General features: G+C 42.4%; 1 long non-coding RNA gene across 1 annotated transcript in view; it reads right to left on the reverse strand.

Annotated features, from left to right (window-relative positions):
* The window catches only part of LOC117971379 (uncharacterized), a 50,360-nt gene extending 29,364 nt beyond the window's left edge, over window positions 1-20,996 (reverse strand). Inside the window, exons 1-4 of the long non-coding RNA XR_009308022.1 lie at window positions 19,264-20,996; window positions 17,886-18,594; window positions 2,164-2,811; window positions 2,015-2,074 (exon numbers count right to left, since the gene is read on the reverse strand). This is a non-coding gene — a long non-coding RNA (uncharacterized LOC117971379). The remainder of the gene's footprint in view (window positions 1-2,014; window positions 2,075-2,163; window positions 2,812-17,885; window positions 18,595-19,263) is intronic.
* Between the last annotated feature and the right edge of the window lie 652 nt (window positions 20,997-21,648).

The raw sequence follows: 21,648 nt of genomic DNA on the forward strand, positions 1-21,648 counted from the left end.
TGCAAGCGATAATATTGAAATGGAAGGGGTATCAGACCACTGCAAATCTACCAAGACCTGGCCGTCCCTCTAAACTTTCAGTTCATACAAGGAGAAGACTGATCAGAGATGCAGCCAAGAGGCCCATGATCACTCTGGATGAACTGCAGAGATCTACAGCTGAGGTGGGAGACTCTGTCCATAGGACAACAATAAGTCGTATACTGCACAAATCTGGGCTTTATGGAAGAGTGGCAAGAAGAAAGCCATTTCTTAAAGATATCCATAAAAAGTGTCGTTTACAGTTTGCCACAAGCCACCTGGGAGACACACCAAACATGTGGAAGAAGGTGCTCTGGTCAGATGAAACCAAAATCGGACTTTTTGGCAACAATGCAAAACGTTATGTTTGGCGTAAAAGCAACACAGCTCATCACCCTGAACACACCATCCCCACTGTCAAACATGGTGGTGGCAGCATCATGGTTTGGGCCTGCTTTTCTTCAGCAGGGACAGGGAAGATGGTTAAAATTGATGGGAAGATGGATGGAGCCAAATACAGGACCATTCTGGAAGAAAACCTGATGGAGTCTGCAAAAGACCTGAGACTGGGACGGAGATTTGTCTTCCAACAAGACAATGATCCAAAACATAAAGCAAAATCTACAATGGAATGGTTCACAAATAAACATATCCAGGTGTTAGAATGGCCAAGTCAAAGTCCAGACCTGAATCCAATCGAGAATCTGTGGAAAGAACTGAAAACTGCTGTTCACAAATGCTCTCCATCCAACCTCACTGAGCTCGAGCTGTTTTGCAAGGAGGAATGGGCAAAAATTTCAGTCTCTCGATGTGCAAAACTGATAGAGACATACCCCAAGCGACTTAAAGCTGTAATCGCAGCAAAAGGTGGCGCTACAAAGTATTAACTTAAGGGGGCTGAATAATTTTGCACGCCCAATTTTTCAGTTTTTTATTTGTTAAAAAAGTTTGAAATATCCAATAAATTTCGTTCCACTTCATGATTGTGTCCCACTTGTTGTTGATTCTTCACAAAAAATTACAGTTTCATATCTTTATGTTTGAAGCCTGAAATGTGGCAAAAGGTCGCAAAGTTCAAGGGGGCCGAATACTTTCGCAAGGCACTGTAGTTAATTGAAGCAGTGTTGCAGTAAACAGATTAATCGTATTGTGCAGCCTTAGAATGTCTTTTAGTGTAGGCTGTACTGTGACACTAACATGATGTAGCAAAGTGCAGCCTTAACACCGGAAATATTCTGTGGTTTTAGAATGTCTTTTAGTGTAGGCTGTACTGTGACACTAACATGATGTAGAAATGTGCAACCTTACACCGGAAATATTCTGTGGTTTTAGAGCAACTACCAGAGCATTTACAAACGCAAATACAAATAAAACCAAAAAAAGTATATCTTGAATAGTGGAAAAGCTTGCTTCTCTGTGCAGGTAATGCTGACAAATTGAGGGTCCAGATTCTCAAATGGTCACGAGTGAGTAGAAATCACAAAGGTTGGACATGGAATAAAGGAATGGAATTTGATGTGCTTAGTTTCATTTCTAATGCTAACATTTGCCAAGGCTGTAATTATATTTTACATAACTGGAACAATCTTTTAGAAAGGAGACATTCACTTAGTTGTGAAAAATGACAACGTATTGATTTGGCAAGAGATATGTCTGAGGAGTACATGAACAACTGGCAAACAGTTAAGCCCGACATGAAAATGACGTTTGGGAAAAAGGTTATGCTCGATATGAACACCATATAGCAGACAGTTACATAATACATTCACATTTATAATTTGGCCCATAGCCTTATCCATTGGAGCTCAATAGCCGCCCATATGCTGACCGAACTATGGTGAATGCAGTACAGTGATTAAGAATGACTCTGCCAGCGGGCAGAACAAGTGGCACTCGGGCCACCTTCCCCCAAAAGAACGAGGCCATCTAAGCCTCCCCCACCTTGCAGATCTAACCCACCCAGCGCTCAGGTAAGGAAAAAAACCCTACTCACCAAGGAGATAGGGGGAAACCTTAGGGAATCCATGGCCGAGGGTTACCCTTCCTCCGGGTTCTAAAATGACATTTCAATACTTCAAAATTAGCCACATTGAATTTTTTTTCACATTGAGACATTCTTTCGAATGTAGAGTTTGTATGCACCTGAAGTCCATCTCCCCATAGCCTTGATTGGTGTGGAGCGATGTTCCTGGAAGTGGCAGAAGTTGCAGCGCCGATCCTGAACGAATGTCTGAAGTAGTTGTCAGCAGGAAGAAGACACAGATGAAGATGGTCACAGAACCAGTTCCTGGACACAACTTTCCCTTCCGTGAGAAATGTGAGAAACGGGATCCTGGTTGCTGGCCGTCGGACGCATTGACAGATAGCTGAAAAGAGAGGCCAAATAATACGATGAGTTTTTGATAAATGAACATATATACGCCTTTCTTTTCCCAGTCTGATTTCAAATGTTTTAAATGTAAAGAGTACATGACCTGAGATTGACGATGGAGATCTCCTATCAGAGGTCTGAGGATGGATCGAATGACTGGTTCCGGCAGGTAATTTCGCCACATCGTAGAAACCTGCAGAAGTCCGAGATGAACATTGCTTCCAGAAGGACATCTTTGTGTGGTGAAAAGCAGCCTGAATGTAGGGTGTTGCTCATGGATTCCAGGACTTCCTTTGTGATAGGCAACTTGGAAGATGAAGGTTTGGGAGCAGACCGTTGAATCCCACGGAGCAGATGAGGTCCTTGAACCCTGGGCATGGATATGGTAGGGGGTCTCCTGGAAACAGTGCATGAAATTTCTGAAAATTAAAACGGGAGAAAGAGAGAGTCAGCAATTATGTTTTTGAACCACTTGGAAATTGAGATACCACCAAAGCCCCGAGAAGGGGCAGCATCGGTATAGAGACCGAGAGAGTCCGCAGAGGTAATTGAGTCATTGTAGAATAAGGAAATGCCATTCCAGTTGGAGAGGAGGCAGGACCATAGGGTGATATCAGCCTGGCATCCAGCATTTATATTAATGTGGTGATGCAGTTCAAATACAGAAGATGCTAATTTCAAGAGATAAGAAACAAATGATCGGCCTTGCAGAATGATCCATGTAGCAAAATTAAGATGACCCAGTAGAGAGAGAAGTTTGCGTTTGGTACAAGATTTTCTGTTCTGATAAGAATTTAAAACATTTTGTTTTATGGTGTTAATGGTTATGTTTTCTGATCGTTGCTTTTGAGACTCCTGCTAAGCAGAATATTGGGAATAAACTACACAGTGGTGCAGGGAGAGGGTCAAAACATGCTTTTTCATTCTTCAACATAACATAGCCCTGAGGATAGTGGTTTACCAACATTAATAAAAATCGTTTTGGTCAGATATCACTTGTTTATTTCTTTTAACCATTGCTGCTTTAGATTATCCAAAATAATCCCCTAGCAATTAATATGTCTTTTTATTTATTAGCATATTATAAAACTCTGCTAAAGACAGGGGACTCTAAATACACCTGCAAGTATTATTATTTGATTGATTCTTTGCAACCATCATCAAAAGTCAAACAGGAATTACTCTGGCTGAGAGATTTTAAAACTCCTCACAAAGCAAACATTAGGACTGCATGTGGTGTCTGGATCTGTATCGAAATGTAAAGGGTTATGGAACCCCTGCAATGATTCACTGAAACACATTATCTACCTTTGCTGTATCCCGTAGTGTCCAATTCTCTTCAACATATTCCCGATAGTTTAGATTTGTTTTTGTCACACATCATAGGTAAATCAACTAGGGAATACATTTTTTTTCAGCTTTTGCTTGTGAAAGTTCTCTAGGAGAAAGATCATTTTTCTCTTAGACATCACAGTGTTTCCAGTTCATGCTCCCTCCTGCAACAATCCTGACACTGATTGAAATGAATGGTGTGTTGTGGGAACAGAAAACCAGCCTTGCTGCAGGAGGGAGGATGATCTGGATACACTGTGATCTATAGAAGAGAAATTCTCATTCTCCTTGCAAACGCTTCCAAGTAAATGTTGAGAAAATAGTTGTCCATTTGATTTACGACCCATGGTTTATGATTAAAAATTCAAGAGTCGGCAATATGTTCAAAAATATACCGCTGTATTACAGATACCCTGCAGTATGTTCTCTAACACTTGGACAAGATATAGAGTGATCTTATCAGGACTCCCATTGTCTGTAACATACTACTGTACCAGTCACATAGTCTGTCCTGTGAGTGACAGCCGATTTACACAGGACTGTGCTTTTGAACATATCCAAAGTGTTTCTAATTGTGTGTCCAACTCGAGGTCTTCATCTGGTTTACCTACAGCGAGCCGTACACTTGCCTTTTCACCTGACCTTTTATTCTATATTACTCCCCAATGCGTCAGTTTCACAATTGATGGGTGGCATTTTCCGAAGTTCTTTTAAATAGACAGTGCCTACTTTCAAAGGGGGTTGCGTGGACAGAAGTTTTTGAGAGCTGAACCAAGACGCCCATTTTAAAAGCAGAAAAACAGGCAACACACGCAATCTGCAAATGCAGTGCAACTGTCTGCTTTCAACAGGCTGCACGGAAATGCTTGCATCACATTTTACAAGAAACATTGATGCAACACTGAAGCAACTTTGCTGGCAGGAGAGTCAAATTCACGGGGTTAACACGCTACATCCTGAAGCCTCAATATTGGAACCTGATGTGATGAGATGAGGGTTATAAGCATGAGACAACCGATAATTCCAAAGCTATGCAAAGAACAGAATTAATGGGAGGCTATTGATAATACTGCTGGTGCTATGAGGTAAAGGGGAAAGATTTCAAAATGCTGGTTGGCACTCCTTTAATAGTAATGTATACAATGAGCCAGACTGGTTCTTTTGCAAGTGTAATGCACTCGTCACACACAGCAATGCTTACCATTTCCCTATCAGTAAGGCTCAGCCTAAATTGCGATGTGACATGATTTGTGGATGTTTTGCAATTCCAGGCTGCAATTTTCAAATGCACTTTAGTTCTCATTCCTTGGGAATAACGTGCTTACTCCACATAGTTTCAAAATTCAGCATCAAAGATCACATTCAGCCATTTGAGTAAACTTTATTATGTCACATTAGAATCTGTAAATCTTTCATATATATTGTTCTTGTTTTATTAAATGACTTTGAACCTACTAGCACTAATCAGCAAGTGAAACTCTGCAAAAGCAGAAGTATGCTGTGTGTGTGTGGGTGCACAGCAAGGGGGTGCACTACTAGAGGTGGGGGTGGATTTTAAAATCAATGCTGTTGTTTTCAAAAACCAGAAGACAGGCGGTTTTGTGATATTGTTATTGATAGTGCCGGCTCTGTATCAGAAATATATTGGAAGTCATTTACATCATGAATAAGTAATGCACTGAACTACACTGTGTAATGGGTCACACTTTAAAATAATGGCCGCACATTCCTAATGAATTAATGTATGAATACCACAGGAATTCCAGCTGAATATGTCATGCACTTCCTCTGAGTTCTGATGTCATCACATGTATAACAGTTAGGGGTTGGGGTTAGGGTTGGGGTTAGGGATAGATCTGACCTCCTTTTCTTACCCTCCTCCTCCTCCCCCTCCTCTGATCTCTCTATCTCTGTTCCTCTGGAATCTACCACACTCTAACCATCTTCCTCTGCTAAGAACCTCGGAGTCACCCTGGACCCCTGCCTCTCTTATTCCCAGCACATCTCCACTCTGGCATGCACTTGCCGATTCTTCCTGAGCAACATCCGAAGAATCCGACCCTTCCTCACCAACTACGGAACCCAGCTCCTGGTCCAGGCCTTGGTACTCTCCCGCCTAGACTACTGCAAATCCCTCCTGGCTGGCCTCCCTGCGTCCGCCACCCGTCCACTCCAGCTCATCCAGAACTCTGCTGCCTGCCTGGTGTTCTCTCTGCCTCGCTTCTCCCACGCTACTCCACTACTCCGCTCACTCCACCGGCTCCCGATGCCTTGACCAGACTGCACCTAGCTACCTCCAGACCCTCATCTCTCCCTACACCCCCACTCGCTCCGCATGCACTAGTAGACTGGCTCTACCTCCTCTACGCTCCCCTGCCTCCAGAGCCCGCTCCTTCTCCACCCTCACCCTGCAGTGGTGGATGACCTTCCTACAGATGTCAGGACTGCCCAGTCCCTGACCACATTCCGGCGCCTCCTCAAGACTCACCTCTTCAGACAGCACCTGTAGAACTCCTCTGTTTTTCCCCTGGGACACTTATCACCCTTCCTTAAATGTGCTTTACTTGCTCTTATTTGCCCCCTATTTTACTGCATTTAATCCTGTACTTCAGAGTACTGTAATCTGTCAAGTGTTTGATCTGTAGTATTTTGTATTTAATCATATCCTGATGTAGCTACCACTGACACTGTTATCTGCTGCATTATTGAATCATATTTTGTCACACTTGTACTTGCTTGAACCAAAGTCATTGTATTTATCTTGCTCTTAATTGTATTATTACTTGTACTGTGATACTTGAAATGTATTTGCTTACGATTGTAAGTCGCCCTGGATAAGGGCGTCTGCTAATAAATAAATAAATAAATAAATAAATAAATAAATAAATAAATAATAATAGGGATAGGGTTAGGGTTAGGGCTTATACATGTGATAACATCAGAAGTCAGAGGAAGTGCATGACATATTCAGGTGGAATTCCTGTGGAATTCATACATTAATTCATTAGAATACTGTAAAACCATGTGTTTATTAATGAATCCTCTTTAAATATAAGCATCCATTTTAATGAGAATGTCCTTGTGGAAGAGCAGGGCTCTGCCCTTGTAAATATTGGCAGGGATGGGGTTAAATTCCCCTCCCTGCCCAGGTTCATTGTGTCAGGTGACTGGGGGTTGATTGGAGTAATTAACAATCAATCAGCACCCAGCCATCTGACATAAAAGGAGGCCTCAGCGCCTCATTAGAGAGAGGTAGCAGAGGAAGCAAGCATATTTTTTGTTGCTTGCTGGGGTTTTTCTTTGTCTGCTGGTTTTTTTTTAATTTGTGCAGTCCAGTGAAGGCAAACCTCAGCCTGGAAGATTTATTTTGTGTAAGTTTTACTTTGTGTTTATTGTTTGTGTTTTGAAAAACCTTTTGTTTGGCCCTCGTGCCTCTTTATTTTGTGTCTTTTATTTAATAAAAGTATTTTGTTTGAAATGCAGTCTGTCTCTGGGCCTCATCCCTTGCACCACCCTGTCACAGTCCTCTTACAAGTACAGTCCCAAATGTTATCCCTTTTCTAAGGATTCAAATGACTATGGGGGGATATTTGTTGCTCATAGCCCACTCAAACCCCGTGCTTACTAATTATTCCTGAACAGTTTATTGCATGCTTTAAAATATAAATATGTTGACAAATCTTTTTTTTTTTAAATATATGAATTGCAGGGCTCACGTGGGCTTGAGAGAACCCAACATAAGAATTAGATTGGAGACCAAATGCAAAAAAGAGACAGAGACATCATAGTATAAAACAACCAGCTCCAATATAAGACCAGATACTTAGCAGACCCAGATAAGAAAAGGGACTCAGTAGTGCAGAGCACAGACAAAAACAAGGCGATCTTACACTTTATTACCAAGATAACATTACATACAGTGTGTGAAAAAGTATTTGCCCCCTGTCTGATTTGCTGCATTTTTGCATATTTTTGACACTGCATTTTATCAGATCTTCAACCAAAACCTAATATTAGATAAAAGGGACCCTGAGTGAACAAATAACACAAACATTTGATACATATTTCATTTATTTATTAAAGAAAGTTATGCAACACCCAATGCCCCGTGTGAAAAAGTAATTGCCCCCTTAGACTCAATAACTGGTTACACCACATTTAGCAGTAATAACTGCAACCAAACGCTTCCTGTAGTTATTGATTAGTCTTTCACACATTTCTTGTTCTTCAACCATTCTGATGTAGACTTGCTTTTGTGTTTCGGATCATTGTCTTCCTGCATGATCCAGCTGCGCTTCAGTTTCAGCTCAAGGACGGATGGCCTGACATTCTCTTGTAGAATTCTCTGATACAGAGCAGAATTCATGGTTCCTTCAATGATGGCAAGGCGTCCAGGTCCTGATGCAGCAAAGCATCCCCAAACCATGACACTACCACCACCATGCTTACTGTGGAATGCAGTGTTTGATTTTCACCAGACATAACGGGGCCCATGTCTGCCAAAAAGTTCCACTTTTGACTCATCTGTCTATTGAACATTGTTCCAGAACTATTGAGGATCATCCAGGTGCTTTGTGGCAAACTTTCATGTTCTTCTTAGTGAGCAATGGTTTCTGCCTTGCTACTCTGCCATGAATCCCATTTTTGCCCATTGTCTTTCTGATGGTGAAGTCATGAACACTGATCTTAGCTGAGGCGGGAGAGGCCTGCAGATCACTGGATGTTGTTCTAGGGTTCTTTGTGACTTCCTGGACGATTTTACGCCTTGCTCTTAGAGAGATTTTGGCAGGACGGCCACTCCTGGGAAGATTCACTACTGTCCCAAACTTTCTCCATTTGGACTATGTCTCTGACTGTGGTTCGGTGGCACACCAGAGCCTTAGAAATGGCTTTGTAAACCTTTCCAGACTGATAGGCATCAACAACTTTTTTCCCGGAGGTCTTCAGGAATTTCTTTTGTTCGCGGCATGATGCCTTTAGAACCTGTGTGCTGACAACTTCACTCTGATGGTAAGGGCCAACGTTAGTCAGATTTATATTGGGCAGGGCTGGCCCAAATCAGGCCTGGTTGTTAACCAAAGTACTCAAACAGCTGACCCTAATTATCCCTTTAATTGAGTTGAGTTAACTAGGGGGGGCAATAACTTTTTCACACCTGAAGATTACCTTGCACACCAAACAAATGAAAGAAGCACCAAACTTTGGTGTCATTTTTTCTCTCAGACTCCCTCTATATGGAGGCTGTGTGGTCCAGTGGTTAAAGAAAAGGGCTTGTAACCAGGAGGTCCCCGGTTCAAATCCCACCTCAGCTACTGACTCATTGTGTGACCCTGAGCAAGTCACTTAACCTCCTTGTGCTCCGTCTTTCAGGTGAGACGTAGTTGTAAGTGACTCTGCAGCTGATGCATAGTTCACACACCCTAGTCTCTGTAAGTCGCCATGGATAAAGGTGTCTGCTAAATAAACAAATAATAATATATACTACTACAACCCACAAAAAAATCTGACCAAATACAATGTGAAAAATGTGCAAAAATGCAGAAAATCAGACAGGGGGCAAATACTTTTTCACGGCACTGTAATATCAGTGATAATCGAGACCTGTGAAACCAGCTGGTCAGCATTTAAATGTTGTAGTATATAGGAAATGTGGGGTTCCAGGGCTGCAGGAGATGTGAGCTGCTGAAGTATGTAGGGCCAGTGTTGCATAAATAAATGATTGAGACTGATTTATGAAAATTTGGATGGATATTAACTAAAACAATGCTTAACCCATTAAGACAATGCCTGCCAGATCCAGGAACATGGTAATTGTCTTAACATCTTCATACAGCATCTGGTTGTAGATGAGCTCATCAGAATAAATACCTAGAGAGGGTACATTATATAACTAAATGGAGGTGTGGTTGTCTCAGCACCCTTCAGCGTCCATTCTCGGCAGGATTCTGTACCGCTGATCGGAGCACTCTCTATAAGGGTCTTGTGGAGTTCTTCATTCCTGCTGATCAGAGCACTGTCTATAAGGGTCTTGTGAAGTTATTTATTCCTGCTGATCAGAGCACTGACTATAAGGGTCTTGACTATTCAGTGACGACCCACACATGTAACACATCCCCTGTTACAATAATAAATAGAATAATTAATAAATAAATACATTAAATATATATATATATATATATATATATATATATATATATATATAGTAACAAAACTGGTAGCGTGACGCTGCTCGTCACTGGTTTTTCGCTCCCACCAGTGGTGGGCATAACTGGTTCTGAGTCAAGGCAGGATTAGCACAGAGCAGTTGGCTGCCAGGATGCACAGGCAGAACCAGTTGACAATCAGCAGACACCGGAGGCGCTGGTGAGGTAGCAACTGGGGGTGTGGGCGAGGCGTGTGGAGAGGCAAGGGCTGCCGTCCTTGGACACAGGAGCGCTGCTGTCCCAAGAGCCAATGGAGGAGTTCTGTCCATAACAAGGAGCTGATGCCAGACAGAGGAGCAGATACTGTTCTAAAAAGGAGGAACTACCATCCGGAGGGCTAAAGGAGGAGCAACTGTCCCAACCGCCATTGAGGAGGAGACTGCCTCCAGCACAGCCCCTAGTCAGCACTGTGTTGAAAAATAAATCTGCGCACCTGTGCTGCGTGTCAACATCAATGCTCTGTGTCTGACAACCCACACACATAACACATCCTCTGTTACAATAATAAATAGAACAATTAATAAATAAATACATTATATATATATATATATATATATATATATATATATATATATTGTAACAAAACTGGTAGCGTGACGCTGCTCATCACTGGTTTTTCGCTCCCACCGACTGGCGCGGACTCATTGAGTTTTCAGGCAAATATTTACAATATTTACACAATAAAACAGTTCTGCTATAGACTATTGCCCTGTACGGGCCACTGACTGACTCACTTCTTCGACCCTCTCTAAGCTACTTCAAGACTACCACAATTCTACAGGCTTTGGCCTGTGCAAGATCCAACTAGATAGTACCAAGTCCGCAGGAGCAAGCTTCACTGGCCAATGTAGACGTGGAGACAGGTAAGTAGTAAGGAGATTCCTTCTGCCGGAGTGAGTCAGTCTGCAGGTAAGTACAGGACAGGCTCCCTCTGCTGTAGTGGTCCTGTAACACCGGTAATTACAGGACAGGCTCCTTCTGCTGGAGTAGTTCTGCAACACAGGTAAATACAGGACAGGCTCCCTCTGCTGGAGTGGTCCTGTAACACAGGTAAGCACAGAACTGGCTCCCTCTGCTGGAGTAGTTCTGCAACACAGGTAAGTACAGGATGGGCCTCCCCTGAAGAAGGGATCCAGGAACACGGTTAAGGTGACCCCGGACACCAAGAAAAGTGAACAAGGATTGTGTTAAATTGTATCCGGGCTGTGGGGAAGGACCCCTGCAGCTAACTCCCCAGTCGTCCATGGATGCGAGTCGTGTCCTTAAGCAGAAGCAAAGCACCCGCACTTCCCATGCAAACTATATGCAATTTGACTCATTTCTGTCCCACAATAAACAGTGTCTTGAAAATAAAGTCTGATGATTCCGTTACTTCTGATTACAGTTCGCTGTCCCTGCAGCATGTGAATCAATACACCTTCAGGTCCCGTGTCATAAAACACAACACTAAAAAAAGAACTGCTGTGGTGATAGCGCAGTACACCGCGGGACCCTTTTTAAATTAAATACTGTGTACCGAATACAAACTCCAACTAGAAACACTTAAGAAAATAAATAAACTTAACAAAACAAAAGACTACCTCACCAAGAGGAAAAACGCATTCGGTTTTGAACTGAATACTGAACTATTATTAAAATGCACACGTTCACTTTACCTTACAATATTTGCTGATACCCAACGGGATTTGCAGGCTTCTTTGAGCAGGACAATCAGACGGTGTTCCCCATGACCACTCATTGCCCTGATTGTTCTGCCCTGCTTCCTTATAAACCCAGTAACCCCTCCCTACCAATTGGTGCTTTGGTTTCTGGGTTGTGTAGTTTCCCCAATGGCACCGCCATTTCTTAAAGGTGACGCCGCCCTTTCCTCACAATATATATATATATATAGGCTAACTTCACTATAACAAACCCTTCTTATAACGAACCCCCGTTTTTAACGATCCCAACAGCAAGAACCGATTTTTTCAATGCAAATTAGCCCTATTAGAACGATCACCTACAGGATCCACCCGGATACAACGATCTCAGTACTGACTGACACTGAACTCTCTCCAGTGTCAAGTGTGTTATTCTCTCAGTGAAAACAAAGACCATGCTTGACTAATTCAAAGATAAAGCTAATTCAAAGATGACCTATTGCAGTACGAGTCATGCATGACGAATGCAATCGTTGCCTGTCCGTCATCTTCACACAAACTGCAACCAGGCAACAGGCGTGAGGAGCAATCTACGCTGGAAAGTTTTTTCAAGAGAAAGGACATGTAATTACTGTATTCAGCATGTAAGTGTACATTCTTTCCTTTTTCATTTCTTTACTGTTTTCTTTTAAACATACCTGTAATGTTGGTGTAATGTATATGTGGAAATGGGTTTGTTTTGTGTGCTTTTTGGAGTTGTTATGTTTGCTCAAATGATTGTTTACAGACGGGCACTCGATTGAGACTTGCTGCCTGTCTGTCTTCTGTGCGTGTCCTCAATGTGTTACCATCGTTGGTAGCGTCACATGACCTGTCTGTTTACTTTCTGTTTTGTGTTTAATAAATCCTGCGTGCCTGTGCCCGCATTTCAACTCCAACTCCCAAGAAAAATGCCAAACCCTATTATAGTGAACACCCTGATATAACGAACATTTCTCCAGGTTCCATGGGGGTTCGTTATAGTGAAGTTAGTGCCTCTCTCTCTCTCTCTCTCTCTCTCTCTCTCTCTCAATATTTATTTATTGATTTAATTTTAACCTTAAGTTAAAAGTTTTTAATTCATATTTACAGTTAAAATCCCAGCTTATGACCTTGAGGTATGTTTAAATCAATAGCTACAATAACTAAAGAAAAAGTACTGCCACTTTATTGTTTTTAGAAGTTTGATAAATACAATAGTTATAGAAACAGCCAAAATGAATACCGTGGTTTAGCTTGTGGCTGGTATTTACTGATGGGTGCAGTTAACATTTCTGGAAACTGTTTGTTTTAAACCCTATATTTTACTTGGAAATGGGGCACCAGCGCTATCTACTAGCCCAGCATCCTTATCAGAGTCACACAAGGCTCACTGGTGCTTGTGGGGTTATCCTTATCAGAGTCACACAAGGCTCACTGGTGCTTGTGGGGTTTACCGCCCAACACTCATTTTACAATAGCTCTTTTAGTGCTGCTGACCGTTCCTATTAATCACTTTAAGTTTCAAATCAGTCTGCACAGTGAACATGAAGCATCCTGGGTTTTTCGAAACCACTTATCTGTTTAACAGCCAATTGTGCCAGTTTTTGTATTTTGTTGTCTTTAGTCCTTTACATTTCTACTGCAGTGCTGGCTGAAAAGAATTCAAGTTTAGTTTTCAATACTAAATATTATAACAGATCTCAAGGTTTATAGTTCATGTATTTTTAATGCAGCTAAATTAACGTTAATCAAAGATATCCAGGTGTTTTCAAGGACAGGTACCTGAGTCCAGGTCTCTTGTGACTGTGGGCTAAAAAAAGCTTTCATTTACTGAAATGCTCTCAAGTAGGCTCTTTCTCATTTTGCTTGTGTTCAAATAGATTTTTTCTCCTTTCAAAATGTAAGAGCAAATCACTGACCTGGAAGAAACACTTTGAAAATACGGACATAACCCTTCCTTAAGAGTCAGCTTTTATCATACAAGCATGTCAGCAACATCCACCCCCAGCCTGGCTGTGAATTCAGAATGAGAGCTATGACAAAAAAGATCTAGCAACAGTATGTACATCATAGTATAAAATAAGAGTCAGCAATGAACTGTTTCATGACAGTTTGAAAAGCGATTCTCCAGCTACATGCAACAATGTACGTGTGACGTGTCCGCACAGACACCTCCATACATCCCCACAATCTGATGCTCTCAGAAACGTATGCAAATAATGTTAATACTAAACTTCAAGTATACGTATAAATGTGAACCGTGACACAAGTACATGCATACAGACGTATGTACTGAACTACAACTGTGTCCACTATCTCACTTTGCAGGGAATTTCATCACCAGCAGGGAATAATAACAGAGGCAATAACATCTGAAACACATGGAATTGTTGCATTGTATAAAACTCTTCAGCCAACTGGAGGACTGATAACCATTCATTTCTGACACAGCAAAAGCACAAGTCCAACCCAACCATGTCAAGAGCCCTCAACACTGCGGTTACACTGCAGCCCTAGAACTGGTATCACGATTCAATTAGATGCAACTTATGTGCCGTGGATCAGTTTAAACACTGCCCATCTAACTAGAGCTCTGCCTTCAATCTGAGCTCACAACACCTGTTCTTTTTCATTTTCCATGGTTGTTGCCTAATTAACAACCTTTTCCTAAAAGGTATAGACAATGTCAACCTGGGGGGACTTCTTTGACTTGAAAAAAGAAAAAAGGACCAGGGGTCATAAATGGAGATTAGATAAAGGGGCATTCAGAACAGAAAATAGGAGGCACTTTTTTACCCAGAGAATTGTGAGGGTCTGGAACCAACTCCCCAGTAATGTTGTTGAAGCCAACACCCTGTGATCCTTCAAGAAGCTGCTTGATGAGATTCTGGGATCAATAAGCTACTAACAACCAAACGAGCAAGATGGGCTGAATGGCCTCCTCTCGTTTGTAAACTTTCTTATGTTCTTATGTTCTAACCTCTGCTGTGCCATGGTAGAATGGCTGCTTTACAGTGTTCTATTAAAATATTGTTAAATTACATTGTAACACAAAAAATACCCTGATGCAGTGACAAAATAGATGTCTTAAGGGATATAGGCAATTGTAACGGCTACAGAGTTTTTGACTGCGTTGTATTTTCAGTTTCTGAAACAGTGCTGCTAAACCCCAATCACTTACAAATAACTATATAAAAAATGACATTGTAAGAAAGATGATCTCATCAGTATTTGTGTAGTAGACCAAAATAAATCATCCTCAGAGGAGCCATTGCAGTTCCCTTTGATACCTGTATGAAGAAATTCCCACCATTTAGTTTCTATATCCAACATAGTACAACTTCCCAACAAGATCAAATGATTTTGTGGGTTAAACACTATTATAAACTGCATTTATAACAAGATATTGAAGTTGAGACTTCATGATATGGTACTTAAGGAGAAAGTAAAAGTACCTGTGATCAAAGGTACCGGAAAGGCAACAACAAGACCAGATCATTAAAAGCTACCAGTGACAGTACTTTATTGAGTGTCCTCTTGTCCAGTAATGTAAAGATTGTGTTGGCTTGGTCTGGTGCACATGTTACTCTGGGTGAAGGTGTACAGTGAGAGGAGGAGGACAGTAATGTAAAGATTGGGTTGGCTTGGTGCGGTGCACATGTTACTCTGGGTGAAGGTGTACAGTGAGAGGAGGAGGACAGTAATGTAAAGATTGGGTTGGCTTGGTGCGGTGCACATGTTACTCTGGGTGAAGGTGTACAGTGAGAGGAGGAGGACAGTAATGTAAAGATTGGGTTGGCTTGGTCTGGTGGACATGTTACTCTGGGTGAAGGTGTACAGTGAGAGGAGGAGGACAGTAATGTAAAGATTGGGTTGGCTTGGTGCGGTGCACATGTTACTCTGGGTGAAGGTGTACAGTGAGATGAAGAGGACAGTAATGTAAAGATTGGGTTGGCTTGGTCTGGTGGACATGTTACTCTGGGTGAAGGTGTACAGTGAGAGGAGGAGGACAGTAATGTAAAGATTGGGTTGGCTTGGTGCGGTGCACATGTTACTCTGGGTGAAGGTGTACAGTGAGATGAAGAGGACAATAATGTAAAGATTGGGTTGGCTTGGTCTGGTGGACATGTTACTCTGGGTGAAGGTGTACAGTGAGAGGAGGAGGACAGTAATGTAAAAATTGGGTTGGCTTGGTGCGGTGCACATGTTACTCTGGGTGAAGGTGTACAGTGAGAGGAGGAGGACAATAATGTAAAGATTGGGTTGGCTTGGTGCGATGCTGTGACAGAAAGACAATGATTCTTGGTGGTAAATTTCCCTCTTGACCTGTGAGGGTGCTAAGTAACGGGAACAGAGTACCCTGGACTTGTACTCTGTTTGACCTGACACTTCATTCCTAGGGTTAAAAGGAAGTCGGTCATCTAGAAAGAAGGCGGATCTTCGGTGCACTAATCGACCCAGAAGGGAAATGATGTGGCAGCCGCGGATTGGAGGAGCGGCTGCAATCCAAGGGGTCAGGTGTGACGGTACAAATAGGGGACGAAGCGATGTAATCTGTTCCTTCGTTTTGGTTGAGGCATTGAACCTGGAAGGACCCGTATTATTGTATCGCGAGGGATTTGTTTGTTTGTCTAATTGTTACTTGATGTTTGTTAGATGGCTAACACGTTCCGGAGCTGTCGCCAGAGGCCAGCACGTACCCGGAACAGCAATGCACCAGAGCATGATATATTGTACATTCACTACGAGCACTACTGCACTCACTGAGGACTGGTGATCATGTATGTGTATTGTGTGTGTACTTTATTTGGGACTGCCCCGTGCATTAATTACACAGAGCAGTACACATTGTAGTGTACTGCCTGTATTTCATTTATAATTTCTGCTGGTCAGTTTCGACCCTTGGATTACAATTAAAAACCCATCGCTTCATCTGAACTGTGTTGTTTGTTGTTGTTTGGAGCACTGCATCACCTTTACACCTGCACACTGCAACCCACTTTGCCACAGGTGCTCACTGGATGCATGTGTTACTCTGGGTAAAGGGGTACTGTTGTGATAAGCAATAAAGAAGCAGCAAAATAGAAGTTGTGGGCTTCTTGCTTTTGGGTCCAGATAAGTGTAGTTTATTGAAGATAAAAGTTCTGAGTTGCAAAGTTACAACTTAAAGGTTACATGGTGACAACAGTTTGCAGGTATCCTCTTTCCAAGCACGGATCAGAGCAATACAAAGCACATTTCAGTATTCTCAGTTTAAATGCAGTCTTTCAGTGACATCATGATTTGTCTTTAAACCAATCACAAGAAGACAAGTTTCTTTTGGTTACAGTTATACAATCTCTTAATCAGTCCAAGTATCTAACACTGTCGATCTCCCTGAAGGGGCTAGCTTTTACGACACCATCATAAACCAAACTTGTTCCTAAGCCTGAAGGTAAATTAACCTTGTAGTCAAAGCAAAGACAGGAGATAACCTGTCCTGGAACAACCTTATGGTCATCCTTTTGTTTAGAGTAAGAACAGGAACAACTGAAAGATCTTAATCAGCTCTTCAGGTTCTGACCAGAATTCAAGACAGAAAGATTTGGTCTATCTCTACCTAAATTGAGGCCTATAACCTTTTGTTCATTTTCTTAAATCTTTGATGGGGGGAAGAGAGAGAGGGAGAGTGCCCTGGAGTTCTTTGAAGTTTCCACCATGAGAGACACCTATTGTGTCAGAGGTGTCACCTCTCTGTTACACCCCTTACAGGAGACAATAGTCATACAACTAAATGTTTTCCTACAAGTACATTGAGAGGAAGAGGAAACCAAAGCAGCACTTTTTATACACTATAAATAAAACTTTCCACCACAAAAGTTTCTGTGACACAGACTAGGTGTGATGTGGGGGGCTTCAGAATGTGATCTCTGAGGCTGGAATTATTTCCACTGTGTATGGGTGGGATGACAAATTAAAGTTCAATAAGGAATAAATACAGGTGTAGATGGTCACACTTTATTTTAAGGGACTTTTTGGTGGTAAAGGTAGTCATATTAGTAAACACTTCCATTGCAAATGTTTCCACTGGAACTCACATCTCAATATCACTGTACCAACTAGATTAATAACATGTTAACACGTGTTCATTCTGTATTAATATGTTATTAATAAAAATGACTAGTACAAACTACAAAATGAACTACAGGGTATAAATCAATATTAGTCTAGGTTTAGAGGGAGGTGGGTGTGTATTTGAACAAAGGCACATTGGCACAACAAAGCAACCACTGATAATATTGTAAAGTGTTTCCTTACCTAAAGTGTAACATGTGAATGTGACTCACAGAAGCTTTGTCATTCATGTGGTTAGTGTGCATGGCAGATTTTCAGCATTGGCTTGCTTTTTCACACTGTTACTGGTACTGGATGAAAGCAGTCCCCTGATGGCGGTGTTAACCTGCTGGGAAGGGAATCATCTGTCCGCTTGCTGTAGCGTCTGTCTGTGCAACATGAAGCCTTGTTTCATACCAATAAACAGAGTGCTGCTAAAGATAACCTAGGACATTATTTTGTTGAATACATTTTTCTTCTGTTTAGGACCCTTCATAATCCAACTTGCAATCTTTGCTTTTGAGTTCAAAAAACATGAAGGCGACAGATGTGTCAGACAAAGGCACTGGAATTCAATCCAAGTGATGAGGCTTGTTGTTTTCACTTGCAGGCCTTTAATGGCCGATACTAACCTCGGATGCTGCATCTTGATTGGCTGGGGCGGTGTCCAATGATGCACTTGTTCCAGATCTATTAATGAAGGGTTTACTGCCAGTGACTGACTTGCTGTCTCTCAGCTTTTCCAAGACTCAGGTGCCATCTGGTTTTCTGTTGAACAATGTGAACAACAACTCCCACGCATGCAAGGCAGACTAGCTGCGTTTTTCAGTTTCAGACAGCAAGAACATCCTGGTGGAATGGCCTTACAGAGAGGCTGGGAACCTACAGTATAAGCTCATTACATTTCCACAATCTGAGGTGAGGAGAGAGAGAGAGAGAGAGAGAGAGAGAGAGAGAGAGAGAGAGAGAGAGAGAGAGAGAGAGAGAGAGAGAGAATTTAAATCCCTTTATTGAACAACACAAAAGAAAAAACAAAACATTAAAGTAACATAAATAAAACTAGTAAATTCCAGCACTAGTCATAATAGAACAAGAATAAAACACAGATAAATAACTGAAACATTCTAAAAATAACAACAACAAAAAATAGCAAAAAAAAAAAAAAAATTAGCATGCCATCTTCACCCACTGCACACACTCCTCCTCAATACACCACCTCATCATAAAATTATCCATGTCATTCATCATGCTGTAAAAAGAAAAATCAACTTTTACCCTGGTTACAACCAGAACTCTAAAAACACACAGGGCATCATCTATACCAATGCTAGATAGTCTGTTCTTACGGGATTTTAAAATCGCCAGCTTCGCTTGACCCAGGAGAAAATTAAACAGGGCACACCGATGACGATATTTAAAAGAATACTTAATACTTAAAATTAATAACTCTTTAGTAAAACGCACCCGAGGTTCATCAGCAGGCCTTCTAGAAAAATAAAAAAAGGCCAGAGCCGTGGGCAGTCTGTGAAAAGGTGAAACACAGTTTCCACGGCGGGACAGAAGGGGCACTGCTCCCCCATACCTGGGTCAACTCGGTTCAGCCAGCGGTTCGTGGCGACAATACCATGCAACACTCTCCACTGCAGGTCCCCGGAGCGCTTGGACAGCTGCCTCTTCTCTGCAGAGTGAAACTGTAAATTGGTCTCTTCATCCAGGGATAACAGCATCCCGGGTCGCTCCCCCCCCCTCCTCCTCCGGCAGCGCAGGGGAGAGCAGCATTGAGGGGAAATCAGGCTCACACTCAGGGGCCTGCCTCTCTGAGAGGCTGCTGGGTTCAGGGAGGCTCGGATCTCTCCCAACACCCTCTCTATGAAGCGCACCGAGCGCAGGCCCAACACTGCAGTCAACTCGGCCCCGCTCTTCCATCGCCACTCAGTCTAGTCTACCAGGTGACCCAGGGTGGTGACTCCGGCCTGTAAAAACACTAAAAAAAGCTGTTTAGAATTAAAAGCATCAATGTTAAAAATGCTATTAAAAAACAAAGGCTCCTCAAAAATAAAACATGTACAGAGGCTTTCATCTGTCCTTTAAATCTTAATTACCCCCCAGGCATTTAACATGTTCCTGTAAAAGCTTTCCAGCTCAGTTCTAATAACTTTACTGGGGGTCATTAAAAACAGCTGTCTGTCTAAACCAAGCCCCCCAACTCTCTTGAGGAGGGACAAAGCCATGCCTCTCCAGCTCAGCTCAGGGGTGTACAGCAGGCTCTGGGCTGCCTGCAATCTGAACGCAGCGACCCGGGAGGGGATGTCAATCAGCCCCTGCCCTCCTTTGTCTCGGGGCAGGTACAGTACTGCTGGTTTCAGCCAGTGGTTTCCATCCCAAAAAAAATTAACTAGTTTTTTCTGGACCTGCTCCAGCAGCCCTGGGGGAGGGTCCAGACACACATTAATCTGTGCCACAGCATGGATGCTACCAAGCTTTGGAAAAAACCTTATAATCGCAGCACAGCAACGACACAGGACGCCAGTTCTTCAGCTCACAGAGGTCTCCTTTTTTGGGTAGTAAAGTCAGTACTGCCCTGCGGCAGCTCAGAGGCAGCTCTCCCTCCGCCACACATTCATTCAGCACCTGGTATAAATCATTTCCAATGCAACTCCAGAAATGTTTATAGAATTCAGCGGGCAGCCCATCCAGCCCAGGTGCTGTTCCATTGGAGAGCTGTGTGACGGCGGTTGTGAGCTCCTCCAATGTGATGGCGGTGTCCAGGCCGCGGCTTTCCTCCTCACCCAGGTGAGGGAGACCTTCCAACAGCCGCTCCGTCTCCTGCTGGTCGCAGCCCTCAGCCTGGTACAGTTCTGAATAAAATGTCACCGCGGCCTGACGAAGCTCCGCAGGGCTGGAGACCTCTCTCCCCCCGGGCAGCCTCAGTGTAAGCATTTGTTTTCTTTCAGCTTCTTTCTTCTCCAAGCTGAAGAAGAAGGTCGTGGGGCGGCCATGTCTCTTCCACAAATCTTGTTCTTTTCAGGGACCCGTTGACCTTCTCCTCCAGCAGGCTGCCCAGGCGCTGTTTCCTCTCTTTCAAGCTGCGATAAGCCCCTTCCGTGCTCTGACCGCCCAGCTCTCTCTCAATCTCTAAAATCTCATTCTCTAGCTGGCTGGCCACTGCATTCAACTCACTAGTGATGTTTTGGGTGAATTGCTGACAGAATATTTTAATTTGGATTTTCCCCACATCCCACCACTGTCTCAAATTAGAAAAACATCTCTTTTCTTTTCTCCAGTTATTCCAAAATAGTTTGAATGTTTCCTTAAACTGTGTGTCTTGTAATAATTTAATATTAAAGTGCCAGTAGGATTTGGAGTGCTGTGCAGTGGGTAAACACAAAACAGCTGTGATGAGGTGATGATCAGATAGAGACGTGGGATGAATACTGCTGCCAATAATTCTATTAAGGTGGTGCTTTTGGGTGTAAAATCTATCTAACCGTGATCCAGACAGTTGACCATTATTTAATTTAATCCAAGTATATTGTTTAGATTGATTATGTAAATTTCTCCAGATGTCAACTGAATCAAATTTTGTCAGCACGCCAGCCAGCTCTCTCGCAGATTGGGGATTGGGTTCATCATGATTTCTGTCATAATTAAAATCCAGCGTACAGTTAAAATCCCCTCCCACCAAAATAAAATGCTCTGGATCACACTTCTCTAAAACCTGGCTGAGTTTAAAAAAAAATAAAATCCTGTCATTATACAAATTAGGAGCATAGATATTAAAAAGATCAATAAAAACACCATTTAATTTCAATTCAATTAAAAGCCTTCCTTGTACAACCTCCTCTACAGACACCACATCTACTCCCAGCCCCGGAGAGAATAAAACTGCCAGCCCTGCATTAACATTAGAGCCGTGACTTAAAATCGCCTTCCCCTTCCACTCTGACAGTCAGTGTGCTTCATTGCT

This window comes from Acipenser ruthenus, chromosome 21, assembly GCF_902713425.1.
Source record: "Acipenser ruthenus chromosome 21, fAciRut3.2 maternal haplotype, whole genome shotgun sequence".
Classification (NCBI taxonomy): domain Eukaryota; kingdom Metazoa; phylum Chordata; class Actinopteri; order Acipenseriformes; family Acipenseridae; genus Acipenser; species Acipenser ruthenus.